Genomic DNA, 22,051 nt, shown 5'->3' with positions numbered 1-22,051 from the left:
ATGTGTCTCACCATTCAGTGTCTCACTACCCAGTGTCTCACTAGCAGTGTCTGACTAGTAGTGTCTCACTACCCAGTGTCTCACTACCCAATGTCTCACTACCAGTGTCTGACTACCTGTGTCTCACTACCCAGTGTCTCACTACCCCAGTGTCTCACTACCCCAGTGTCTCACTACCCCAGTGTCTCACTACCCCAGTGTCTCACTACACAGTGTCTCACTAGCAGTGTCTCACTACCGAGTGTCTCACTACCCAGTGTCTCACTACCCAGTGTCTCACTACACAGTGTTTCACTACCCGTGTCTCACTACCCAGTGTCTCACTACCCAGTGTCTCACTACCCAGAGTCTCACTGTCTCACTACCCAGTGTCTCACTGTCTCACTACCCAGTGTCTCACTGCCTCACTACCCAGTGTCTCACTACCCAGTGTCTCACTGTCTCACTACCCAGAGTCTTGCTGTCTCACTACCCAGAGTCTCACTGTCTCACTACCCAGAGTCTCACTGTCTCACTACCCAGTGTCTCACTGTCTCATTACCCAGAGTCGCACTGTCTCACTACCCAGAGTCTCACTGTCTCACTACCCAGTGTCTCACTGTCTCACTACTTAGAGTCTCATTACCAGTGTTTCATTACCCAGTCTCTCACTACATGTGTCTCACCATTCAGTGTCTCACTACCCAGTGTCTCACTAGCAGTGTCTGACTAGCAGTGTCTCACTACCCAGTGTCTCACTACCCAATGTCTCACTACCCAGTGTCTCACTACCCAGTGTCTCACTACCCAATGTCTCACTACCCAGTGTCTTACTACCCAGGGTCTCACTACCCAGTGTCTCACTACTCCAGTGTCTCTCTACCCAGTGTCTCACTACCCAGTGTCTCACTACCCCAGTGTCTCACTACCCAGCGTCTGACTAGCAGTGTCTCACTACCGAGTGTCTCACTACCCAGTGTCTCACTACCCAGTGTCTCAATGCACAGTGTTTCACTACCCGTGTCTCACTAGCAGTGTCTCACTACCCCAGAGTCTCACTACCCCAGTGTCTCACTACCCAGTGTCTCACTAGCAGTGTCTCACTACCGAGTGTCTCACTACCCAGTGTCTCACTACCCAGTGTCTTACTACACAGTGTTTCACTACCCGTGTCTCACTACCCAGTGTCTCACTACCCAGTGTCTCACTACCCCGTGTCTCACTGTCTCACTACCCAGAGTCTCACTGCCTCACTACCCAGTGTCTCACTACCCAGAGTCTCACTGTCTCACTACGCAGTGTCTCACTGTCTCACTACCCAGTGTTTCACTGCCTCACTACCCAGTGTCTCACTACCCAGTGTCTCACTACCCAATGTCTCACTACCCAGCGTCTCACTACCCAGCGTCTCGCTACCCAGTGTCTCACTACCCCAGTGTCTCACTACCCCAGTGTCTCACTACCCAATGTCTCACTACCAGTGTCTGACTAGCAGTGTCTTACTACCCAGGGTCTCACTACCCAGTGTCTCACTACCCAGTGTCTCACTAGCAGTGTCTCACTACCCCCGTGTCTCACTACCCCAGTGTCTCACTACCCCAGTGTCTCACTACCCAGTGTCTCACTACACAGTGTTTCACTACCCGTGTCTCACTACCCAGTGTCTCACTACCCAGTGTCTCACTACCTCACTACCCAGTGCCTCACTACCCAGAGTCTCACTGTCTCACTACCCAGTGTCTCACTGTCTCACTACCCAGTGTCTCACTACCCAGTGTCTCACTACCCAATGTCTCACTACCCAGTGTCTCACTACCCAGTGTCTCACTACCCAATGTCTCACTACCAGTGTCTGACTAGCAGTGTCTTACTACCCAGGGTCTCACTACCCAGTGTCTCACTACCCCAGTGTCTCTCTACCCAGTGTCTCACTACCCAGTGTCTCACTAGCAGTGTCTCACTACCCAGTGTCTCACTACCCAGTGTCTCACTACCCCAGTGTCTCACTACCCCAGTGTCTCACTACCCAGTGTCTCACTACACAGTGTTTCACTACCCGTGACTCACTACCCAGTGTCTCACTACCCAGTGTCTCACTACCTCACTACCCAGTGTCTCACTACCCAGAGTCTCACTGTCTCACTACCCAGTGTCTCACTGTCTCACTACCCAGTGTCTCACTGCCTCACTACCCAGTGTCTCAATACCCAGTGTCTCACTGTCTCACTACCCAGAGTCTCGCTGTCTCACTACCCAGAGTCTCACTGTCTCACTACCCAGAGTCTCACTGTCTCACTACCCAGTGTCTCACTGTCTCACTACCCAGAGTCTCACTGTCTCACTACCCAGTGTCTCACTACCCAGTGCCTCACTGTCTCATTACCCAGAGTCTCACTGTCTCACTACCCAGAGTCTCACTGTCTCACTACCCAGAGTCTCATTACCAGTGTTTCATTACCCAGTCTCTCACTACATGTGTCTCACCATTCAGTGTCTCACTACCCAGTGTCTCACTAGCAGTGTCTGACTAGCAGTGTCTCACTACCCAGTGTCTCACTACCCAATGTCTCACTACCAGTGTCTGACTACCTGTGTCTCACTACCCAGTGTCTCACTACCCCAGTGTCTCACTACCCCAGTGTCTCACTACCCCAGTGTCTCACTACCCCAGTGTCTCACTACACAGTGTCTCACTAGCAGTGTCTCACTACCGAGTGTCTCACTACCCAGTGTCTCACTACCCAGTGTCTCACTACACAGTGTTTCACTACCCGTGTCTCACTACCCAGTGTCTCACTACCCAGTATCTCACTACCCAGTGTCTCACTGTCTCACTACCCAGAGTCTCACTGCCTCACTACCCAGTGTCTCACTACCCAGAGTCTCACTGTCTCACTACCCAGTGTCTCACTGTCTCACTACCCAGTGTCTCACTGCCTCACTACCCAGTGTCTCACTACCCAGTGTCTCACTGTCTCACTACCCAGAGTCTCGCTGTCTCACTACCCAGAGTCTCACTGTCTCACTACCCAGAGTCTCACTGTCTCACTACCCAGTGTCTCACTGTCTCATTACCCAGAGTCTCACTGTCTCACAACCCAGAGTCTCACTGTCTCACTACCCAGTGTCTCACTGTCTCACTACCTAGAGTCTCATTACCAGTGTTTCATTACCCAGTCTCTAACTACATGTGTCTCACTACCCAGTGTCTCACTACCCAGTGTCTCACTACCTCACTACCCAGTGTCTCACTACCCAGAGTCTCACTGTCTCACTACCCAGTGTCTCACTGTCTCACTACCCAGTGTCTCACTGCCTCACTACCCAGTGTCTCACTACCCAGTGTCTCACTGTCTCACTACCCAGAGTCTCGCTGTCTCACTACCCAGAGTCTCACTGTCTCACTACCCAGAGTCTCACTGTCTCACTACTCAGTGTCTCACTGTCTCACTACCCAGAGTCTCACTGTCTCACTACCCAGTGTCTCACTACCCAGTGCATCACTGTCTCATTACCCAGAGTCTCACTGTCTCACTACCCAGAGTCTCACTGTCTCACTACCCAGTGTCTCACTGTCTCATTACCCAGAGTCTCACTGTCTCACTACCCAGAGTCTCACTGTCTCACTACCCAGTGTCTCACTGTCTCACTACCTAGAGTCTCATTACCAGTGTTTCATTACCCAGTCTCTCACTACATGTGTCTCACCATTCAGTGTCTCACTACCCAGTGTCTCACTAGCAGTGTCTGACTAGCAGTGTCTCACTACCCAGTGTCTCACTACCCAATGTCTCACTACCAGTGTCTGACTACCTGTGTCTCACTACCCAGTGTCTCACTACCCCAGTGTCTCACTACCCCAGTGTCTCACTACCCCAGTGTCTCACTACACAGTGTCTCACTAGCAGTGTCTCACTACCGAGTGTCTCACTACCCAGTGTCTCACTACCCAGTGTCTCACTACACAGTGTTTCACTACCCGTGTCTCACTACCCAGTGTCTCACTACCCAGTGTCTCACTACCCAGTGTCTCACTGTCTCACTACCCAGAGTCTCACTGCCTCACTACCAAGTGTCTCACTACCCAGAGTCTCACTGTCTCACTACCCAGTGTCTCACTGTCTCACTACCCAGTGTCTCACTGCCTCACTACCCAGTGTCTCACTACCCAGTGTCTCACTGTCTCACTACCCAGAGTCTCGCTGTCTCACTACCCAGAGTCTCACTGTCTCACTACCCAGAGTCTCACTGTCTCACTACCCAGTGTCTCACTGTCTCATTACCCAGAGTCTCACTGTCTCACCACCCAGAGTCTCACTGTCTCACTACCCAGTGTCTCACTGTCTCACTACCTAGAGTCTCATTACCAGTGTTTCATTACCCAGTCTCTCACTACATGTGTCTCACCATTCAGTGTCTCACTACCCAGTGTCTCACTAGCAGTGTCTGACTAGCAGTGTCTCACTACCCAGTGTCTCACTACCCAATGTCTCACTACCCAGTGTCTCACTACCCAGTGTCTCACTACCCAATGTCTCACTACCCAGTGTCTCACTACCCAGTGTCTCACTACCCCAGTGTCTCTCTACCCAGTGTCTCACTACCCAGTGTCTCACTACCCCACTGTCTCACTACCCAGCGTCTGACTAGCAGTGTCTCACTAGCAGTGTCTCACTACCCCAGAGTCTCACTACCCCAGTGTCTCACTACCCAGTGTCTCACTAGCAGTGTCTCACTACCGAGTGTCTCACTACCCAGTGTCTCACTACCCAGTGTCTCACTACACAGTGTTTCACTACCCGTGTCTCACTACCCAGTGTCTCACTACCCAGTGTCTCACTACCCCGTGTCTCACTGTCTCACTACCCAGTGTCTCACTACCCAGAGTCTCACTGTCTCACTAAGCAGTGTCTCACTGTCTCACTACCCAGTGTCTCTCTGCCTCACTACCCAGTGTCTCACTACCCAATGTCTCACTACCCAGCGTCTCACTACCCAGCGTCTCACTACCCAGTGTCTCACTACCCCAGTGTCTCACTACCCCAGTGTCTCACTACCCAGTGTCTCACTACCAGTGTCTGACTAGCAGTGTCTTACTACCCAGGGTCTCACTACCCAGTGTCTCACTACCCAGTGTCTCACTGTCTCACTACCCAGAGTCTCACTGCCTCACTACCCAGTGTCTCACTACCCAGTGTCTCACTATCTCACTACCCAGAGTCTCGCTGTCTCACTACCCAGAGTCTCGCTGTCTCAGTACCCAGAGTCTCACTACCCAGTGTCTCACTGTCTCACTACCCAGTGTCTCACTGTCTCACTACCCAGAGTCTCACTGTCTCACTACCCAGTGTCTCACTGTCTCACTACCCAGAGTCTCACTGTCTCACTACCCAGTGTCTCACTACCCAGTGCCTCACTGTCTCATTACCCAGAGTCTCACTGTCTCACTTCCCAGAGTCTCACTGTCTCACTACCCAGAGTCTCACTGTCTCACTACCCAGAGTCTCATTACCAGTGTTTCATTACCCAGTCTCTCACTACATGTCTCACCATTCAGTGTCTCACTACCCAGTGTCTCACCATTCAGTGTCTCACTACCCAGTGTCTCACTAGCAGTGTCTGACTAGCAGTGTCTCACTACACAGTGTCTCACTACCCAATGTCTCACTACCCAGTGTCTCACTACCCAGTGTCTCACTACCAGTGTCTGACTAGCAGTGTCTTACTACCCAGGGTCTCACTACCCAGTGTCTCACTACCCCAGTGTCTCTCTACCCAGTGTCTCACTACCCAGTGTCTCACTAGCAGTGTCTCACTACCGAGTGTCTCACTACCCAGTGTCTCACTACCCAGTGTCTCACTACCCCAGTGTCTCACTACCCCAGTGTCTCACTACCCAGTGTCTCACTACACAGTGTTTCACTACCCGTGTCTCACTACCCAGTGTCTCACTACCCAGTGTCTCACTACCTCACTACCCAGTGTCTCACTACCCAGAGTCTCACTGTCTCACTACCCAGTGTCTCACTGTCTCACTACCCAGTGTCTCACTGCCTCACTACCCAGTGTCTCACTACCCAGTGTCTCACTGTCTCACTACCCAGAGTCTCGCTGTCTCACTACCCAGAGTGTCACTGTCTCACTACCCAGAGTCTCACTGTCTCACTACCCAGTGTCTCACTGTCTCACTACCCAGAGTCTCACTGTCTCACTACCCAGTGTCTCACTACCCAGTGCCTCACTGTCTCATTACCCAGAGTCTCACTGTCTCAATACCCAGAGTCTCACTGTCTCACTACCCAGAGTCTCATTACCAGTGTTTCATTACCCAGTCTCTCACTACATGTGTCTCACCATTCAGTGTCTCACTACCCAGTGTCTCACTAGCAGTGTCTGACTAGTAGTGTCTCACTACCCAGTGTCTCACTACCCAATGTCTCACTACCAGTGTCTGACTACCTGTGTCTCACTACCCAGTGTCTCACTACCCCAGTGTCTCACTACCCCAGTGTCTCACTACCCCAGTGTCTCACTACCCCAGTGTCTCACTACACAGTGTCTCACTAGCAGTGTCTCACTACCGAGTGTCTCACTACCCAGTGTCTCACTACCCAGTGTCTCACTACACAGTGTTTCACTACCCGTGTCTCACTACCCAGTGTCTCACTACCCAGTGTCTCACTACCCAGAGTCTCACTGTCTCACTACCCAGTGTCTCACTGTCTCACTACCCAGTGTCTCACTGCCTCACTACCCAGTGTCTCACTACCCAGTGTCTCACTGTCTCACTACCCAGAGTCTTGCTGTCTCACTACCCAGAGTCTCACTGTCTCACTACCCAGAGTCTCACTGTCTCACTACCCAGTGTCTCACTGTCTCATTACCCAGAGTCGCACTGTCTCACTACCCAGAGTCTCACTGTCTCACTACCCAGTGTCTCACTGTCTCACTACTTAGAGTCTCATTACCAGTGTTTCATTACCCAGTCTCTCACTACATGTGTCTCACCATTCAGTGTCTCACTACCCAGTGTCTCACTAGCAGTGTCTGACTAGCAGTGTCTCACTACCCAGTGTCTCACTACCCAATGTCTCACTACCCAGTGTCTCACTACCCAGTGTCTCACTACCCAGGGTCTCACTACCCAGTGTCTCACTACCCCAGTGTCTCTCTACCCAGTGTCTCACTACCCAGTGTCTCACTACCCCAGTGTCTCACTACCCAGCGTCTGACTAGCAGTGTTTCACTACCCGTGTCTCACTAGCAGTGTCTCACTACCCCAGAGTCTCACTACCCCAGTGTCTCACTACCCAGTGTCTCACTAGCAGTGTCTCACTACCGAGTGTCTCACTACCCAGTGTCTCACTACCCAGTGTCTTACTACACAGTGTTTCACTACCCGTGTCTCACTACCCAGTGTCTCACTACCCAGTGTCTCACTACCCCGTGTCTCACTGTCTCACTACCCAGAGTCTCACTGCCTCACTACCCAGTGTCTCACTACCCAGAGTCTCACTGTCTCACTACGCAGTGTCTCACTGTCTCACTACCCAGTGTCTCACTGCCTCACTACCCAGTGTCTCACTACCCAGTGTCTCACTACCCAATGTCTCACTACCCAGCGTCTCACTACCCAGCGTCTCGCTACCCAGTGTCTCACTACCCCAGTGTCTCACTACCCCAGTGTCTCACTACCCAATGTCTCACTACCAGTGTCTGACTAGCAGTGTCTTACTACCCAGGGTCTCACTACCCAGTGTCTCACTACCCAGTGTCTCACTAGCAGTGTCTCACTACCCCCGTGTCTCACTACCCCAGTGTCTCACTACCCCAGTGTCTCACTACCCAGTGTCTCACTACACAGTGTTTCACTACCCGTGTCTCACTACCCAGTGTCTCACTACCCAGTGTCTCACTACCTCACTACCCAGTGCCTCACTACCCAGAGTCTCACTGTCTCACTACCCAGTGTCTCACTGTCTCACTACCCAGTGTCTCACTGCCTTACTACCCAGTGTCTCACTACCCAGTGTCTCACTGTCTCACTACCCAGAGTCTCGCTGTCTCACTACCCAGAGTCTCACTGTCTCACTACCCAGAGTCTCACTGTCTCACTACCCAGTGTCTCACTGTCTCACTACCCAGAGTCTCACTGTCTCACTACCCAGTGTCTCACTACCCAGTGCCTCACTGTCTCATTACCCAGAGTCTCACTGTCTCACTACCCAGAGTCTCACTGTCTCACTACCCAGAGTCTCATTACCAGTGTTTCATTACCCAGTCTCTCACTACATGTGTCTCACCATTCAGTGTCTCACTACCCAGTGTCTCACTAGCAGTGTCTGACTAGCAGTGTCTCACTACCCAGTGTCTCACTACCCAATGTATCACTACCAGTGTCTGACTACCTGTGTCTCACTACCCAGTGTCTCACTACCCCAGTGTCTCACTACCCCAGTGTCTCACTACCCCAGTGTCTCACTACACAGTGTCTCACTAGCAGTGTCTCACTACCGAGTGTCTCACTACCCAGTGTCTCACTACCCAGTGTCTCACTACACAGTGTTTCACTACCCGTGTCTCACTACCCAGTGTCTCACTACCCAGTGTCTCACTACCCAGTGTCTCACTGTCTCACTACCCAGAGTCTCACTGCCTCACTACCCAGTGTCTCACTACCCAGAGTCTCACTGTCTCACTACCCAGTGTCTCACTGTCTCACTACCCAGTGTCTCACTGCCTCACTACCCAGTGTCTCACTACCCAGTGTCTCACTGTCTCACTACCCAGAGTCTCGCTGTCTCACTACCCAGAGTCTCACTGTCTCACTACCCAGAGTCTCACTGTCTCACTACCCAGTGTCTCACTGTCTCATTACCCAGAGTCTCACTGTCTCACTACCCAGAGTCTCACTGTCTCACTACCCAGTGTCTCACTGTCTCACTACCTAGAGTCTCATTACCAGTGTTTCATTACCCAGTCTCTCACTACATGTGTCTCACCATTCAGTGTCTCACTACCCAGTGTCTCACTAGCAGTGTCTGACTAGCAGTGTCTCACTACCCAGTGTCTCACTACCCAATGTCTCACTACCATTGTCTGACTACCTGTGTCTCACTACCCAGTGTCTCACTACCAGTGTCTGACTAGCAGTGTCTTACTACCCAGGGTCTCACTACCCAGTGTCTCACTACCCAGTGTCTCACTGTCTCACTACCCAGAGTCTCACTGCCTCACTACCCAGTGTCTCACTACCCAGTGTCTCACTATCTCACTACCCAGAGTCTCGCTGTCTCACTACCCAGAGTCTCGCTGTCTCAGTACCCAGAGTCTCACTACCCAGTGTCTCACTGTCTCACTACCCAGTGTCTCACTGTCTCACTACCCAGAGTCTCACTGTCTCACTACCCAGTGTCTCACTGTCTCACTACCCAGAGTCTCACTGTCTCACTACCCAGTGTCTCACTACCCAGTGCCTCACTGTCTCATTACCCAGAGTCTCACTGTCTCACTACCCAGAGTCTCATTACCAGTGTTTCATTACCCAGTCTCTCACTACATGTCTCACCATTCAGTGTCTCACTACCCAGTGTCTCACCATTCAGTGTCTCACTACCCAGTGTCTCACTAGCAGTGTCTGACTAGCAGTGTCTCACTACACAGTGTCTCACTACCCAATGTCTCACTACCCAGTGTCTCACTACCCAGTGTCTCACTACCCAATGTTTCACTACCAGTGTCTGACTAGCAGTGTCTTACTACCCAGGGTCTCACTACCCAGTGTCTCACTACCCCAGTGTCTCTCTACCCAGTGTCTCACTACCCAGTGTCTCACTAGCAGTGTCTCACTACCCCCGTGTCTCACTACCCAGTGTCTCACTACCCAGTGTCTCACTACCCCAGTGTCTCACTACCCCAGTGTCTCACTACCCAGTGTCTCACTACACAGTGTTTCACTACCCGTGTCTCACTACCCAGTGTCTCACTACCCAGTGTCTCACTACCTCACTACCCAGTGTCTCACTACCCAGAGTCTCACTGTCTCACTACCCAGTGTCTCACTGTCTCACTACCCAGTATCTCACTGCCTCACTACCCAGTGTCTCACTACCCAGTGTCTCACTGTCTCACTACCCAGAGTCTCGCTGTCTCACTACCCAGAGTCTCACTGTCTCACTACCCAGTGTCTCACTGTCTCACTACCCAGAGTCTCACTGTCTCACTACCCAGTGTCTCACTACCCAGTGCCTCACTGTCTCATTACCCAGAGTCTCACTGTCTCACTACCCAGAGTCTCACTGTCTCACTACCCAGAGTCTCATTACCAGTGTTTCATTACCCAGTCTCTCACTACATGTGTCTCACCATTCAGTGTCTCACTACCCAGTGTCTCACTAGCAGTGTCTGACTAGCAGTGTCTCACTACCCAGTGTCTCACTACCCAATGTCTCACTACCAGTGTCTGACTACCTGTGTCTCACTACCCAGTGTCTCACTACCCCAGTGTCTCACTACCCCAGTGTCTCACTACCCCAGTGTCTCACTACACAGTGTCTCACTAGCAGTGTCTCACTACCGAGTGTCTCACTACCCAGTGTCTCACTACCCAGTGTCTCACTACACAGTGTTTCACTACCCGTGTCTCACTACCCAGTGTCTCACTACCCAGTGTCTCACTACCCAGTGTCTCACTGTCTCACTACCCAGAGTCTCACTGCCTCACTACCCAGTTTCTCACTACCCAGAGTCTCACTGTCTCACTACCCAGTGTCTCACTGTCTCACTACCCAGTGTCTCACTGCCTCACTACCCAGTGTCTCACTACCCAGTGTCTCACTGTCTCACTACCCAGAGTCTCGCTGTCTCACTACCCAGAGTCTCACTGTCTCACTACCCAGAGTCTCACTGTCTCACTACCCAGTGTCTCACTGTCTCATTACCCAGAGTCTCACTGTCTCACTACCCAGAGTCTCACTGTCTCACTACCCAGTGTCTCACTGTCTCACTACCTAGAGTCTCATTACCAGTGTTTCATTACCCAGTCTCTCACTACATGTGTCTCACCATTCAGTGTCTCACTACCCAGTGTCTCACTAGCAGTGTCTGACTAGCAGTGTCTCACTACCCAGTGTCTCACTACCCAATGTCTCACTACCCAGTGTCTCACTACCCAGTGTCTCACTACCCAATGTCTCACTACCCAGTGTCTTACTACCCAGGGTCTCACTACCCAGTGTCTCACTACCCCAGTGTCTCTCTACCCAGTGTCTCACTACCCAGTGTCTCACTACCCCAGTGTCTCACTACCCAGCGTCTGACTAGCAGTGTCTCACTACCGAGTGTCTCACTACCCAGTGTCTCACTACCCAGTGTCTCACTGCACAGTGTTTCACTACCCGTGTCTCACTAGCAGTGTCTCACTACCCCAGTGTCTCACTACCCAGTGTCTCACTAGCAGTGTCTCACTACCGAGTGTCTCACTACCCAGTGTCTCACTACCCAGTGTCTCACTACACAGTGTTTCACTACCCGTGTCTCACTACCCAGTGTCTCACTACCCAGTGTCTCACTACCCCGTGTCTCACTGCCTCACTACCCAGTGTCTCACTACCCAGAGTCTCACTGTCTCACTACGCAGTGTCTCACTGTCTCACTACCCAGTGTCTCACTGCCTCACTACCCAGTGTCTCACTACCCAGTGTCTCACTACCCAATGTCTCACTACCCAGCGTCTCACTACCCAGCGTCTCACTACCCAGTGTCTCACTACCCCAGTGTCTCACTACCCCAGTGTCTCACTACCCAGTGTCTCACTACCAGTGTCTGACTAGCAGTGTCTTACTACCCAGGGTCTCACTACCCAGTGTCTCACTACCCAGTGTCTCACTGTCTCACTACCCAGAGTCTCACTGCCTCACTACCCAGTGTCTCACTACCCAGTGTCTCACTATCTCACTACCCAGAGTCTCGCTGTCTCACTACCCAGAGTCTCGCTGTCTCAGTACCCAGAGTCTCACTACCCAGTGTCTCACTGTCTCACTACCCAGTGTCTCACTGTCTCACTACCCAGAGTCTCACTGTCTCACTACCCAGTGTCTCACTGTCTCACTACCCAGAGTCTCACTGTCTCACTACCCAGTGTCTCACTACCCAGTGCCTCACTGTCTCATTACCCAGAGTCTCACTGTCTCACTACCCAGAGTCTCACTGTCTCACTACCCAGAGTCTCACTGTCTCACTACCCAGAGTCTCATTACCAGTGTTTCATTACCCAGTCTCTCACTACATGTCTCACCATTCAGTGTCTCACTACCCAGTGTCTCACCATTCAGTGTCTCACTACCCAGTGTCTCACTAGCAGTGTCTGACTAGCAGTGTCTCACTACCCAGTGTCTCACTACCCAATGTCTCACTACCCAGTGTCTCACTACCCAGTGTCTCACTACCCAATGTCTCACTACCAGTGTCTGACTAGTAGTGTCTTACTACCCAGGGTCTCACTACCCAGTGTCTCACTACCCAGAGTCTCACTGCCTCACTACCCAGTGTCTCACTACCCAGAGTCTCACTGTCTCACTACCCAGTGTCTCACTGTCTCACTACCCAGTGTCTCACTGCCTCACTACCCAGTGTCTCACTACCCAGTGTCTCACTGTCTCACTACCCAGAGTCTCGCTGTCTCACTACCCAGAGTCTCACTGTCTCACTACCCAGAGTCTCACTGTCTCACTACCCAGTGTCTCACTGTCTCACTACCCAGAGTCTCACTGTCTCACTACCCAGTGTCTCACTACCCAGTGCCTCACTGTCTCATTACCCAGAGTCTCACTGTCTCACTACCCAGAGTCTCACTGTCTCACTACCCAGAGTCTCATTACCAGTGTTTCATTACCCAGTCTCTCACTACATGTGTCTCACCATTCAGTGTCTCACTACCCAGTGTCTCACTAGCAGTGTCTGACTAGCAGTGTCTCACTACCCAGTGTCTCACTACCCAATGTCTCACTACCAGTGTCTGACTAGCAGTGTCTTACTACCCAGGGTCTCACTACCCAGTGTCTCACTACCCCAGTGTCTCTCTACCCAGTGTCTCACTACCCAGTGTCTCACTACCCAGTGTCTCACTACCCCAGTGTCTCACTACCCAGCGTCTGACTTGCAGTGTCTCACTACCGAGTGTCTCACTACCCCAGTGTCTCTCTACCCAGTGTCTCACTACCCAGTGTCTCACTACCCCAGTGTCTCACTACCCAGCGTCTGACTAGCAGTGTCTCACTACCGAGTGTCTCACTACCCAGTGTCTCACTACCCAGTGTCTCACTACACAGTGTTTCACTACCCGTGTCTCACTAGCAGTGTCTCACTACCCCAGAGTCTCACTACCCCAGTGTCTCACTACCCAGTGTCTCACTAGCAGTGTCTCACTACCGAGTGTCTCACTACCCAGTGTCTCACTACCCAGTGTCTAACTACACAGTGTTTCCCTACCCGTGTCTCACTACCCAGTGTCTCACTACCCAGTGTCTCACTACCCAGTGTCTCACTGTCTCACTACCCAGAGTCTCACTGCCTCACTACCCAGTGTCTCACTACCCAGAGTCTCACTGTATCACTACGCAGTGTCTCACTGTCTCACTACCCAGTGTCTCACTGCCTCACTACCCAGTGTCTCACTACCCAGCGTCTCACTACCCAGCGTCTCACTACCCAGTGTCTCACTACCCCAGTGTCTCACTACCCAGTGTCTCACTACCAGTGTCTGACTAGCAGTGTCTTACTACCCAGGGTCTCACTACCCACTGTCCCACTACCCAGTGTCTCACTGTCTCACTACCCAGAGTCTCACTTCCTCACTACCCAGTGTCTCACTACCCAGTGTCTCACTATCTCACTACCCAGAGTCTCGCTGTCTCAGTACCCAGAGTCTCACTACCCAGTGTCTCACTGTCTCACTACCCAGTGTCTCACTGTCTCACTACCCAGAGTCTCACTGTCTCACTACCCAGTGTCTCACTGTCTCACTACCCAGAGTCTCACTGTCTCACTACCCAGTGTCTCACTACCCAGTGCCTCACTGTCTCATTACCCAGAGTCTCACTGTCTCACTACCCAGAGTCTCACTGTCTCACTACCCAGAGTCTCACTGTCTCACTACCCAGAGTCTCATTACCAGTGTTTCATTACCCAGTCTCTCACTACATGTCTCACCATTCAGTGTCTCACTACCCAGTGTCTCACCATTCAGTGTCTCACTACCCAGTGTCTCACTAGCATTGTCTGACTAGCAGTGTCTCACTACCCAATGTCTCACTACCCAGTGTCTCACTACCCAGTGTCTCACTACCCAATGTCTCACTACCAGTGTCTGACTAGCAGTGTCTTACTACCCAGGGTCTCACTACCCAGTGTCTCACTACCCCAGTGTCTCTCTACCAAGTGTCTCACTACCCAGTGTCTCACTAGCAGTGTCTCACTACCCCCGTGTCTCACTACCCAGTGTCTCACTACCCAGTGTCTCACTACCCCAGTGTCTCACTACCCCAGTGTCTCACTACCCAGTGTCTCACTACACAGTGTTTCACTACCCGTGTCTCACTACCCAGTGTCTCACTACCCAGTGTCTCACTACCTCACTACCCAGTGTCTCACTACCCAGAGTCTCACTGTCTCACTACCCAGTGTCTCACTGTCTCACTACCCAGTGTCTCACTGCCTCACTACCCAGTGTCTCACTACCCAGTGTCTCACTGTCTCACTACCCAGAGTCTCGCTGTCTCACTACCCAGAGTCTCACTGTCTCACTACCCAGAGTCTCACTGTCTCACTACCCAGTGTCTCACTGTCTCACTACCCAGAGTCTCACTGTCTCACTACACAAGTGTCTCACTACCCAGTGCCTCACTGTCTCATTACCCAGCGTCTCACTGTCTCACTACCCAGAGTCTCACTGTCTCACTACCCAGAGTCTCATTACCAGTGTTTCATTACCCAGTCTCTCACTACATGTGTCTCACCATTCAGTGTCTCACTCCCCAGTGTCTCACTAGCAGTGTCTGACTAGCAGTGTCTCACTATCCAGTGTCTCACTACCCAGTGTCTCACTACCCCAGTGTCTCACTTCCCCAGTGTCTCACTACCCCAGTGTCTCACTACCCCAGTGTCTCACTAGCAGTGTCTCACTAGCCAGTGTCTCACTACCCAGTGTCTCGCTACCCAGTGTCTCACTGCCCAGCGTCTCGTTACCCAGTGTCTCACTACCAAGTGTCTCACTACCCAGTGTCTCACTACCCCAGTGTCTCACTACCCAGCGTCTGACTAGCAGTGTCTCACTACCGAGTGTCTCACTACCCAGTGTCTCACTACCCAGTGTCTCACTACACAGTGTTTCACTACCCGTGTCTCACTAGCAGTGTCTCACTACCCCAGAGTCTCACTACCCCAGTGTCTCACTACCCAGTGTCTCACTAGCAGTGTCTCACTACCGAGTGTCTCACTACCCAGTGTCTCACTACCCAGTGTCTAACTACACAGTGTTTCCCTACCCGTGTCTCACTACCCAGTGTCTCACTACCCAGTGTCTCACTACCCAGTGTCTCACTGTCTCACTACCCAGAGTCTCACTGCCTCACTACCCAGTGTCTCACTACCCAGAGTCTCACTGTCTCACTACGCAGTGTCTCACTGTCTCACTACCCAGTGTCTCACTGCCTCACTACCCAGTGTCTCACTACCCAGCGTCTCACTACCCAGCGTCTCACTACCCAGTGTCTCACTACCCCAGTGTCTCACTACCCCAGTGTCTCACTACCCAGTGTCTCACTACCAGTGTCTGACTAGCAGTGTCTTACTACCCAGGGTCTCACTACCCAGTGTCTCACTACCCAGTGTCTCACTGTCTCACTACCCAGTCTCACTTCCTCACTACCCAGTGTCTCACTACCCAGTGTCTCACTATCTCACTACCCAGAGTCTCGCTGTCTCAGTACCCAGAGTCTCACTATCCAGTGTCTCACTGTCTCACTACCCAGTGTCTCACTGTCTCACTACCCAGAGTCTCACTGTCTCACTACCCAGTGTCTCACTGTCTCACTACCCAGAGTCTCACTGTCTCACTACCCAGTGTCTCACTACCCAGTGCCTCACTGTCTCATTACCCAGAGTCTCACTGTCTCACTACCCAGAGTCTCACTGTCTCACTACCCAGAGTCTCACTGTCTCACTACCCAGAGTCTCATTACCAGTGTTTCATTACCCAGTCTCTCACTACATGTCTCACCATTCAGTGTCTCACTACCCAGTGTCTCACCATTCAGTGTCTCACTACCCAGTGTCTCACTAGCATTGTCTGACTAGCAGTGTCTCACTACCCAATGTCTCACTACCCAGTGTCTCACTACCCAGTGTCTCACTACCCAATGTCTCACTACCAGTGTCTGACTAGCAGTGTCTTACTACCCAGGGTCTCACTACCCAGTGTCTCACTACCCCAGTGTCTCTCTACCAAGTGTCTCACTACCCAGTGTCTCACTAGCAGTGTCTCACTACCCCCGTGTCTCACTACCCAGTGTCTCACTACCCAGTGTCTCACTACCCCAGTGTCTCACTACCCCAGTGTCTCACTACCCAGTGTCTCACTACACAGTGTTTCACTACCCGTGTCTCACTACCCAGTGTCTCACTACCCAGTGTCTCACTACCTCACTACCCAGTGTCTCACTACCCAGAGTCTCACTGTCTCACTACCCAGTGTCTCACTGTCTCACTACCCAGTGTCTCACTGCCTCACTACCCAGTGTCTCACTACCCAGTGTCTCACTGTCTCACTACCCAGAGTCTCGCTGTCTCACTACCCAGAGTCTCACTGTCTCACTACCCAGAGTCTCACTGTCTCACTACCCAGTGTCTCACTGTCTCACTACCCAGAGTCTCACTGTCTCACTACACAAGTGTCTCACTACCCAGTGCCTCACTGTCTCATTACCCAGCGTCTCACTGTCTCACTACCCAGAGTCTCACTGTCTCACTACCCAGAGTCTCATTACCAGTGTTTCATTACCCAGTCTCTCACTACATGTGTCTCACCATTCAGTGTCTCACTCCCCAGTGTCTCACTAGCAGTGTCTGACTAGCAGTGTCTCACTATCCAGTGTCTCACTACCCAATGTCTCACTACCAGTGTCTGACTACCTGTGTCTCACTACCCAGTGTCTCACTACCCCAGTGTCTCACTTCCCCAGTGTCTCACTACCCCAGTGTCTCACTACCCCAGTGTCTCACTAGCAGTGTCTCACTACCCAGTGTCTCACTACCCAGTGTCTCGCTACCCAGTGTCTCACTGCCCAGCGTCTCGTTACCCAGTGTCTCACTACCAAGTGTCTCACTACCCAGTGTCTCACTACCCAGTGTCTCACTACCCAGTGACTCGCTACCCAGTGTCTCACTACCAAGTGTCTCAATACCCAGTGTCTCACTACCCAGTGTCTCACTACCCAGTGTCTCAACACCAGTGTCTCACTACCCAGTGTCTCACTACCCAGTGTCTCGCTACCAAGTGTCTCACTACCAAGTGTCTCAGTACCCAGTGTCTCACTACCCCGTGTCTCACTACCCAGTGTGTCACTACCCAGTGTCCCACTACCAGTGTCTCACTAGCCAGTGTCTCACTACCCAGTCTCACTACCCAGTGTCTCACTACCCAGTGTCTCGCTACCAGTGTCTCACAACGAGTGTCTCACTACCCAGTGTCTCACTACCCAGTGTCTCACTACACAGCGTCTCACTACCCAGCGTCTCACTACCCAGTGTCTCACTACCCAGTGTCTCACTACCCAGTGTCTCGCTACCAGTGTCTCACTACCCAGTATCTCACTACCCATTGTCTCACTACCCAGCGTCTCACTACCCAGCGTCTCACTACCCAGTGTCTCACTACCGGTGTCTCACTACCCAGTGTCTCACTACCCAGTGTCTCACTACCCAGTGTCTCGCTACAAGTGTCTCACTACGAGTGTCTCACTACCCAGTGTCTCACTACCCATTGTCTCACTACCCAGCGTCTCACTACCCAGCGTCTCACTACCCAGTGTCTCACTACCGGTGTCTCACTACCCAGTGTCTCACTACCCAGTGTGTCACTACCCAGTGTCTCACTACCCAGTGTCTCACTACCCGTGTCTCACTACCCAGTGTCTCACTACCCAGTGTCTTCCGACCCAGTGTATCACTATCCAGTGTCTCACAACCCTGGCATCTTCATCTGCAAACGTGAACAACCAGTAGCATCTACATCTTCAGAACGTGAAAAACCAGTGGCATCTACATCTGTGGAATGTAAAGAACCAGTGGCATCTACATCTGCAGAAGCTGAAGAACCAGTGACATCTACATCTGAACAACGTGAAGAACCAGTGGCATCTTCATCTACAGAAGCTGAAGAACCAGTAGCATCTACGTCTGCAGAAGGTGAAAAACCAATGGCATCTACATCTGCAGAATATAAAGAACCAGTGGCATCTATTATTTGCAGAAAATGAAAAACCAGTGGCATCTACATCTTCAGAACGTGAAAAGCCAGTGGCATCCACACCTGCAGAACATGAAGAACCGGTGGCATCTACATCGGCAGAATATGAAGAACCAGTGGCAGCTACATCTGCAGAACGTGAAGAACCATTGGCATCTACATCTGCAAAACGTGAAGAACCAGTGGCATCTACATCTGCAGAAGGTGAAGAACCAGTTGCATCTCCATCTGCAGAACGTGAAGAACCAGTGGTATCTACATTTGCAGAACGTGAAGAACCAGTGGCAACTACATCTGCAGCAGGTGAAGAACAAGTGACATCTTCATCTGCAAACGTGAACACCAGTGGCATCTACATCTGTGGAATGTAAAGAACCCGTGGCATCTATATATGCAGAAGGTGAAGAAAGTGTCATCTACATCTGTAGAACATGAAGAACCATTTACATCTACATCTGCACAACGTGAATAACAAGTGGCATCTACGTCTGCAGAAGGTGAAAACCCAATGGCATCTACATCTGCAGAATATAAAGAACTAGTGGCATCTATCACCTGCAGAAAATGAAGAACCAGTGGCATCCACATCTGCAGAACGTGAAGAACCGGTGGCATCTACATCTGCAGAACGTGAAGAACCGTTGGCATCTACGTCTACAGGCGATTATACAACGTTTAACGCCATTCCCCGTGTTATTTGTACAGGCCATACAACATATATGGGGAGTCCCTGTACATTCAACAAGGCGGGGTAACAGCGATGGCAGCCCTGACAATGTTGAAATCCACCCCTGGTAACGATGGTCCATAACTCACACTCATACTTTGATGTGACTCGGACTTTACCACGAATATGGTTTTGCGCTGAGCTTCCTTTCATCCATCCCAGGCCCTCTGTGGGCCCTCTACACACATCGCACGTTGTGCCAGTTAACTCTAGGAAGCAACCCTGGGGGCTAAGGTCACGTGAGTATGCCACCTCGGGTGCTACAGTGGCTAAGAGATGTTAACTACCTTCCATGGTATACAGGAGGTCGTGAGTTCCATCCAGACCCTGACGATGCCTGCTGCTGCTGTATATTTGGAGTCTGTGTCTCTCTTTCATCATCACAGTGGAGATGTTACCTACCTCCCCTGGTATACAGGAGGTCGTGGGTTTGATCCCGACCCGTGATGATGCCTGCTGCTGCTGAATATTTGGAGTCTGCGTCTCTCTCTCATCATCACAGTGGTGAGGAGATTCCAGATTTGAAGCTTTCATGACTGCAAGGATCCATACTCTTTGGTTCTATTCGGTAAAGTCACGTAGGTAAAAAATAAAACAAAAAATAACGACGTTCCGGCCACAACACAAGTGGCCTTCATCAGGTGAAGGGACCGTACTGTACAGTGGACAGCGTTGGAGTGAAGACAGCCAAGCTCAGGTTGCGTCCTTTAAGCTGTGTGGGAGGAAACCAAACGCTTTGACAAAGGAATTAGCATAAAATGCTGTAGAGGACCGGCACGGGGAGGGGGGGGGGTTACAAATGTTGGTGTGAAGGGAAATACGCTGATGTGAAAGTTTAGGATACCACTACTTGAATAAATATACTGTACCATTGAAAATTAGTTTAATGTTTGGTATGATTTAGAACATCTTTCCAATGATTGCTTAATTTGAAACCATCTTCTCGGTTGAAATTGTGTCTGTGTTTGTAAATCTGAATTGCCTCGTGGACAAATCTCTGATAAAAACCCGTGGGTTTGCAGAGAACCTTGGTATCGGAGAAAACTATATCGTGATTACCCACAGCGTTGCAACAGTGATCAGCTATGGCAGAAGAATTCGTTCTGCCGTGTTTCAAGTCTGATTTGTGCTCGCGAATTCGGTCAGAGACATGTCGTTTCGTCTCCCCGATATAGCAATCACCACAGGTGCAGCTCAATTTGTAAACCCCGGGGGGTACTGTAAGTCATTGCTTTCACACTCACTTCTGCTGCTGTATCTTCACCGAATTCTAAACAGATTCTGTTTAAGGCCAGCCTATCTTTAATCTCAGAGAGGATAAGGCTACTCCGATTTCAACTCGATACTTTAGACAGGACGCTCCTACAAGCTCATTTAATGTTAATACAAAAAATGTCACCTTCTGATTGGAACCACGTAGACAACATGACTGCTTCTTCTGCTGATTCACTATCAGTCAAATGCAAAGCTAACCTGATTTCTAAATTCAACCACCTATCAAAGGAGAACCCAGTCCCACATATAACAAAACTAGACGTTAACAAAATCGTCATTAATCAGAGTAGCACCCCGATTTTGGACAATCTGAAAACAGTACTGGCTAAAGGGCTAAATTTTGCTGTCACCCCAAAACATATACCTGTAGATGATATCATCTCTCAGGTCGATGTAGCCCTCAAAGTCGTAGGACACATCCAAGCAGACGTTGTGAGAGCTGAAATAGCCACTATTCTTAAGAATGCTAAGAAACCCATTAGCAACATCAGCAAAAATGAACGCTCTGAACTCGCGAATTTAAAAAACAGAAATGATAGTCATCCTCTCAGCCGACAAAGGCAACGCTACTGTAATTATGGATAAAGATTCATACAACAACAAAATCCAGAACCTGCTCAACGATGGAAGTTACTCAATAAATAAAAATGACCCTACTAATAGCCTAACGATAAAAACCAACAAGATCATCACAAGTTCGACCTCCCTAATCGAACAAACTAAATGTCCCTCCCTAAAACCTTCTGCTGCAAGACCCCCTAGATTATATGGTCTTCCCAAGATTCATAAAGAAGGCACCCCACTATGACCCATCGTATCCACGATCAACTCCCCTACCTATAGACTAGCCCATTTTCTGTCAGATACCTTGCTGCCTTTCACTGGCAAGACCTCCTCAGAAGTACTTAACTCAGCCCAATTGGTCTCTATGGTCAAAGACGTTGTACTGTCCCCTGACGATATCCTTGTCAGCTTCGATGTGGTCTCTCTGTTCACCAAGGTCCCAGTACCTGATACCATTGAAATAATTTAAAATTTGGTCAAACATGGACTAGACCCTGATACACCTGTGCTGGTTAGGCACTGCCTAAACAATACCTACTTTACTTGGAATGGCACATTCTACAAACAAAATGAGGGTTCCCTCATGGGTTCTCCCTTGTCACCAGTGACAGCCAATGTTTTCATGGAGAAATTTGAATCAGACGCCATCCAGACTTCCACCCTCAGACCTTCCCTGTGGAAGAGATATGTAGACGACACTTTCGTCATTTGGCCACTTGGCCTCCCAGCTTTGAACCTTTTCCTAGACCACATCAATTCCAGACATCCCGCCATCAAATTCACCATGGAAGTGGAGAATGATGGAAAGCTACCATTCTTGGATGTTCTGTTTGAGAGGAGACCTGATGGCTCATTGGGACATTCTGTCTACAGGAAAACCTACCCACACAGATTCCTACTTGAAACCTGATTCCCACCACCACCCGACTCAAAAGAATTATCTCATCAAAACGTTATACCACAGGGCTTATTGCATTTTGGAC

The sequence above is a fragment of the Petromyzon marinus genome, unplaced genomic scaffold (genome assembly GCF_048934315.1).
Source record: "Petromyzon marinus isolate PM22_M1 ecotype Great Lakes invasive population unplaced genomic scaffold, UKy_Petmar_22M1.pri1.0 PM_Scaffold_16, whole genome shotgun sequence".
Classification (NCBI taxonomy): domain Eukaryota; kingdom Metazoa; phylum Chordata; class Hyperoartia; order Petromyzontiformes; family Petromyzontidae; genus Petromyzon; species Petromyzon marinus.
The sequence above is the reverse complement of the archived record's forward strand: the minus strand, read 5'-3'. Positions refer to the sequence as shown.